At 42.7% G+C, this 6375-nt stretch overlaps 1 non-coding gene across 1 annotated transcript; it reads right to left on the minus strand.

Annotated features, from left to right (window-relative positions):
• Nucleotides 1-697: 697 nt before the first annotated feature.
• On the minus strand, nt 698-804 carry LOC132600978 (small nucleolar RNA R71). Its single transcript, XR_009567432.1, has one exon. It is a non-coding gene; the product is annotated as a small nucleolar RNA R71 (small nucleolar RNA).
• Between the last annotated feature and the right edge of the window lie 5571 nt (nt 805-6375).

The raw sequence follows: 6375 nt of genomic DNA on the forward strand, positions 1-6375 counted from the left end.
TACTTAGGGACCTCAATATAGTTGATTTGTGCCAAAGAAATAATTTTTGGAAGGCTAGAATTGATCTTGATTTTTTTTTTCAACTTGGCCGTGAGGTTGGGGGTTTTCTCCTTCAACTTTTAGATATTTTTTTTTTTTTTGTGGGAAGTGAGAAAGATGAATACATGGTCATCTTTTAACTAATATGAAGTGCATTGTTGTCCCTTGGCCCACATTAAATGAGTTGGACCACTTAAAAGATGACACCAAATTGTGTGGGCACCACATGGAATTTGTGGATGACTTTCCACTTCTAATTTTATCACTTTTGGTCCCAAATTTTTCCTAATTGATCCATACCAATAAATTCATGCACAACTTATATCTCAAAATAAAATCGAAGGTCAAGAATCCCGACTTTGTATCCCGAAATAATTTTGTCCCTAACTTATCGTAATTAATCCAGATTATTCCACTGTACAAAAATACGGGTTCTAACAATTGTCCACTTCGACATTTGAAGAACTTCTTGCATGTATGTTCTCAACAATCCCAAGGTGTTGTTTCTGCTGATGCACTGCGGTTACGGGTCTTCAAATATTCCTTGGCTGGCCAAGCAAGGGAATGGTATGAAAAGCTTCCCAGCAATTCTATCCATACCTGGAGCGAGCTAGCCAACATTTTTCTGAAGAAGTGGTTCCCACCGAGCAAAAAGGCCGAACTTCGAGATAAGATCTTTGAGTTCAAACAACTCCCAGGGGAACAATTATATTCGGCATGGGAGCGGTTCAAGTATTATCTAGCTCAATCTCCAACTCATGGGTTTCCAGATGCTATTCTCACAGAGAAATTCTACAAGGGTTTAGACACAACGAATCAGATTGCTATCAATACTGCCGCGGGAGGATGCTTCATGGACAAGTCATTTGTCGTCATCACCCGCTTGCTTGATAAACTCACCACCCACAATCAAGCTTGGCATTCAACTGATAGTGAGAGTCTTTCGTATGGTAGTCCATCACTAGCTGCCGTTGCAAAAGAAAACCATGAGAGAGATCATGCCTTTGCTCAATTGCAAACCACGGTGGATCTATTATTAAAGAAGTTGGCAGAAAAAGATGCCCAAGGGGTAAATGTTGTTGATGAGTTACCACCTCTTCCGCAGGGCATGTATCAAGTCCCTGAAGGGATGTACCAAGATGGGCAGCAACAGTGTGAAGATGCTAATTATATCAACAACTCGCAAGGGGGCTATCAAAGGAAAAATTATCAAGGTCCGGGTCATCACCCATGGAAAAAGCCTCAACAATAATTTCAAGGGAACAATTATAGCAGAAATGATCAGGGCAATCCAAATCAAGGGAATTATAACAACAATAATTATGGCAACAAGAGCTCTAACCCCTACATTCCACCTAGGGGGCAAGCATCCAATTCCTAACAGTGGAGAGACAATTCAGCTAGAAACTCTGCTGGCAACACGTCTAATGATTCTGCGGAACTCAAAAGTATGATGTAGAAAATGCTAATGAATCAGGACAGAACAGAGAGCACAATCAAGGGAATGTCTCAGGTTCAACTATCTCATTCAGCTTCCATTCAGAAGCTTGAATCGCAATTCATAGACCTTTACAGAGAAGTGCATACTCCTCAACGTGGACAACTACCAAGTGATACAGTTCCAAATCCAAAAGGTAGTGGGATAAACTCTTTGGAGCATGTAGCTGCTATTAGCACCAGAAGTGGTAAAATACTTCAAGGTGTCAATAAAAAGGTGATTGATCTCGAGCCAGTTGTTGAAGAAGAGATACAACCTGATGTATCTGATGATATTGTGGAGGAAGAAGCAGAGGAGGAAGTCCCTATTATAGCTGAAGAGGAGCAGAATCTTGATAATCTCAAGGCACAAGGAGAAAAACAGGAAAAGGGGAAGGCAAAACTTTCTGGCGCTCTTCGCCCTTTGAGCCAATTGTTCAAATCCTCACAGCCTTTTCCTCAAAGTCTAGTGAGAAAAACAGAAGATGACAAGTGCTTGCGATTCTATGATCAACTCAAGCAATTGACGATGAACATTCCTTTCATAGACGTTGTCCAAGAAATACCTGGCTTTGCTAAGTATTTGAAGGATCTCTTAACGAAGAAGAAAATCCATTGAAACACGACACTGTGGGTATCACTCATCGCGTTAGTGCTGTTCTTTCCAAGACCACAGTGCAAAAAAGGGAAGATCTTGGAGCATTCACAATTACATGCACCATAGGGCAGCAGGATTTTGCCAGGGCTTTGTGTGATAACGGGGCTAGCATAAATCTTATGCCCCTGGAAATTTTCAAAAGATCGGGATTAGGGATGCCAAGGCCAACTACCATGAGGTTGTAGATGGCTGACAGATCGATAAAAAGGCCAGTGGGGGTAGTTGATGATGTGCTTGTTCAAATCGGGGAATTCCTACTGCCGGTAGATTTCGTGATTCTTGACTGTGCTATTGATCAAGAGATTCCTATTATTCTAGGAAGACCTTTCCTTGCGACATGGAGGGCTCTTATGGACTCTGAGAAGAACAAGATCAAGTTTCGGGTGAACGATGAGGAGGTGACTTTTCACGCCAACAAAGGCATGAAATTACCTAGTCCTTATCAAAGTATTTCAGTCATTAATTCTGTTGATGAGGTGGATGAAGCGGTAGAATTCAAAATGGAGGAAGAATGCTTGGGTGAAGCATTATCGGCCATCTTGGTGAATTTCGATGCAGAATAAATGAAGGGATATATTGAGACAGTGAATTCACTCACCGGTCTGGGGTCTTACTCTTATGAGTCCAAGAAACTGTCTCTTGATTTAGAGAAACGAACAACTCCTCCAGCAAAACCATCAATTATTGAGCCACCGAAGTTGGAACTCAAGCAACTTCCATCCCATCTTAAATATGTGTTTCTTGGAGCAAATGCTACCCTCCCAGTTATTGTGTCATCACTTCTGAATGAGACCCAAATTCAAAGACTCATCGCAGTCTTGAGGAAGCATTTATGAGCTTTGGGTTGGACTATTGCAGACATCCGGAGGATTCCCTCCGGAATTTGTGAGCACCGAATACAGATGGAGGAGGAAAGTTCGCCAAGTGTTGAGCATCAGAGAAGATTAAATCCACTGATGCAAGAGGTGGTGAAGAAGGATATTATTAAGTGGCTAGATGCTAGGGTGGTTTACCCGATTTCCAACAGTCCATGGGTAAGTCCAGTCCAGTGTGTGCCCAAGAAAGGGGGTATCACTGTGGTCCCTAACTCTAAATATGAGTTGATTCCAACAAGAACTGTCACCGGTTGGAGAATGTGTATGGACTACCGAAAGCTGAATACCGCATCTTGCAATGATCACTTCCCTATGCCTTATATTGATCAAATGCTTGATCGGCTAGCTGGAAGGTCTTATTATTGTTTCTTGGATGGGTACTCAGGGTACAACCAAATCAACATTGCATTGGAAGACCAAGAAAAGACTACTTTCACTTGTCCCTATGGGACATTCGCTTTCAGCCGGATGCCATTTGGTCTTTGCAATGCCCCAGCTACTTTCCAACGATGCATGATGTCCATATTCTCTGACATGGTTGAAAACTTTCTTGAAGTCTTCATGGATGACTTCTCTGGGGTGGGCGATTCATTTGATGAATGTTTGGACCATCTTGATCGGGTGCTACAAAGGTGTGAGGAGACAAACCTCGTGCTCAACTGGGAGAAGTGTCATTTTATGGTAAAGGAGGGAATTGTCCTTGGCCATAAGATTTCAGAAAGAGGGATTGAGGTTGATCAAGCCAAAATCGATGTGATTTCACAACTCCCTCCACCTATTTCAGTAAAAGGAGTTCGGAGTTTCTTGGGACACGCCGGATTCTATAGAAGGTTTATCAAAGACTTCTCCAAAATTGCAAACCTAATATGCAAACTCTTGGAAAAATAGTCCAAATTCAATTTTGATAAGAAGTGCATCAAGGCCTTCGACGAGTTGAAGCTGAAGTTAACCTCCGCACCTATTGTTGTGTCCCCGGATTGGTCACTGTCCTTTGAATTAATGTGTGACGCCAGGGCTCTTGCAATTGGCGCTGTGCTTGGTCAGCGGCTAAACAAAATACTGCACCCCATTTATTATGCCAGCAAAACATTAAATGGAGCTCAACTGAACTATACAGTAACAGAGCAGGAACTACTTGCTATTGTTTATGCTTTTGAAAAGTTCCGGGCTTATTTGTTGGGTGCCAAGGTAGTGGTTCACACTGACCATGCTGCCTTGCGCTATTTGATGGCCAAGAAGGATGCTAAGCCTCGGTTGATAAGATGGGTCTTGTTGCAACAGAAATTTGACTTTGAAGTCAAAGACCGAAAAGGGTCAGAAAATCAAGTAGCTGACCATCTCTCCAGACTGGAAGCACCGGGGAGACCGATTGATGTGCTAGATATTGATGACACTTTTCCGGATGAAAGAATCTTGGTCATCTCCAATGATGTGGCACCATGGTATGCCGATATTGCCAATTATTTGGTAACTGGCATCGTTCCTGAAGAGTTGAAGGCATATCAAAAGAAGAAATTCTTGAGAGATTGCCGACAGTATTATTGGGATGAGCCTTACTTATTCAGGACTTGTGCTGACAATATGATCCGAAGATGTGTGGCGGAATCTAAGGTGATGGGTATTTTGAACGCGTGCCATGATTCTCCAGTTAGTGGGCATCACAGTGGAAATAGAACCGCAGCCAAGGTGCTAGAGTGTGGCTACTACTGGCCAGCAATTTTTCGTGATGCAAATATGTTGGCACGCTCTTGTGATAAATGCCAACGCCAGGGCACAATAGGTCGGTGGCATGAAACTCCGATGAATTTTGTTCTTGAGGTGGAGCTCTTTGATGTATGGCGGATTGATTTTATGGGGCCCTTCGTGAGCTCCTACGGCTTGAAATACATTCTTGTCGAGGTGGATTATGTCTCCAAATGGGTGGAGGCGGTGGCCTTGCCTAACAACGATGGTAGGAGAGTCAATGCCTTTCTAAAAAAGAACATCTTTACTAGATTTGGCACTCCTAGAGCTATTATCAGTGATGGTGGCTCTCATTTCTGCAACAAACCATTTGCTGATCTTCTTGAAAAATATGGCGTGCATCACAGGGTTGCCACTCCATATCATCCTCAGACGAGTGGTCAGGTTGAGGTCTCAAACAGAGAGATAAAAAGCATCTTGGCGAAGACGATCAATGTGAATCGCACTGACTGGTCCAAAAAGTTGGATGATGCTCTATGGGCATATCGTACGACGTTCAAAACGCCTATTGGGACTTCACCGTATAAGTTGGTATTTGGGAAGGCATGTCATTTGCCTATTGAGCTTGAGCATAAAGCCCTTTGGGCATTAAAAAAGCTGAATATGGATTGGCATGAAGCAACAAAGCTGCGGTTGTTTCAAATCAACGAGATGGATGAATTTAGGTACAATGCCTATGAAAGTGCAACACTGTACAAGGAAAAGATGAAATACTATCATGACTCGAAGATCCTAAAAAGGGATTTTCAGCCAAAAGACTTAGTCTTGTTGTACAATTCACGCCTAAAGTTCTTTCCAGGCAAGTTAAAGTCTCGGTGGTCTGGTCCTTTTGAAATCGCAAATATTTCCCCAAATGGAAGCGTCATTGAGGTGAAATCCGAGGATGGCACTCGGACTTTTAAGGTGAATGCACAAAGAGTGAAGCATTACCATTGGTGTATTGATGATGGTAATGTCGTTGATAGGTATCGTTTGAAATACGGTTCCTGAACTCGAAAATGAGGTATCACGTCGAGCTGTGACGTTAAACCAAGCGCTGTGTGGGAGGAAACCCACATTTACCGCTTTTTAAGTAGTTTAAATTTTGTATTTCCTTTGTGTTCTTTTGTGCTTTTGATGTGCTAATGTGGTAGGATTTTGAGAACTGAAGAGGCCAAATAACTGCTGCGTTTTCCCAGACGAGACGCTCCACGTTACGGCCCGTAACTCATGTTATGGTTCGTATCATGTAGCGTAACAAGCGAAAAGAAAATCAGAAATCACTGAAGGATGGAGGAAGAGTGTTACGGTATGAGTTACGGACCGCCGTACATGTTACGGACCGTAACACATTATCGTAACTTTGACAAAAATCTGGGCATTCAGTGGAAATTTTGCACCCGTTACGCCAGGTAATTCGGACCGTAACACGAGTTACGGTCCGTCGGCTGTAATGCCAGGTCATTAATGAATAAGGAAAACGGGGTCATTTGGTTGACCGTAACACGTGATACGTCTCATATCTCATGTTACGGTCCGTAACAGGGAACGTAACCGTCGGGCATGTTTAAATACATGACCTGACGGTTACAAAAATTTAAAAAA

Source organism: Lycium barbarum, chromosome 6, assembly GCF_019175385.1.
Source record: "Lycium barbarum isolate Lr01 chromosome 6, ASM1917538v2, whole genome shotgun sequence".
In the NCBI taxonomy this organism is placed as follows: Eukaryota; Viridiplantae; Streptophyta; class Magnoliopsida; order Solanales; family Solanaceae; genus Lycium; species Lycium barbarum.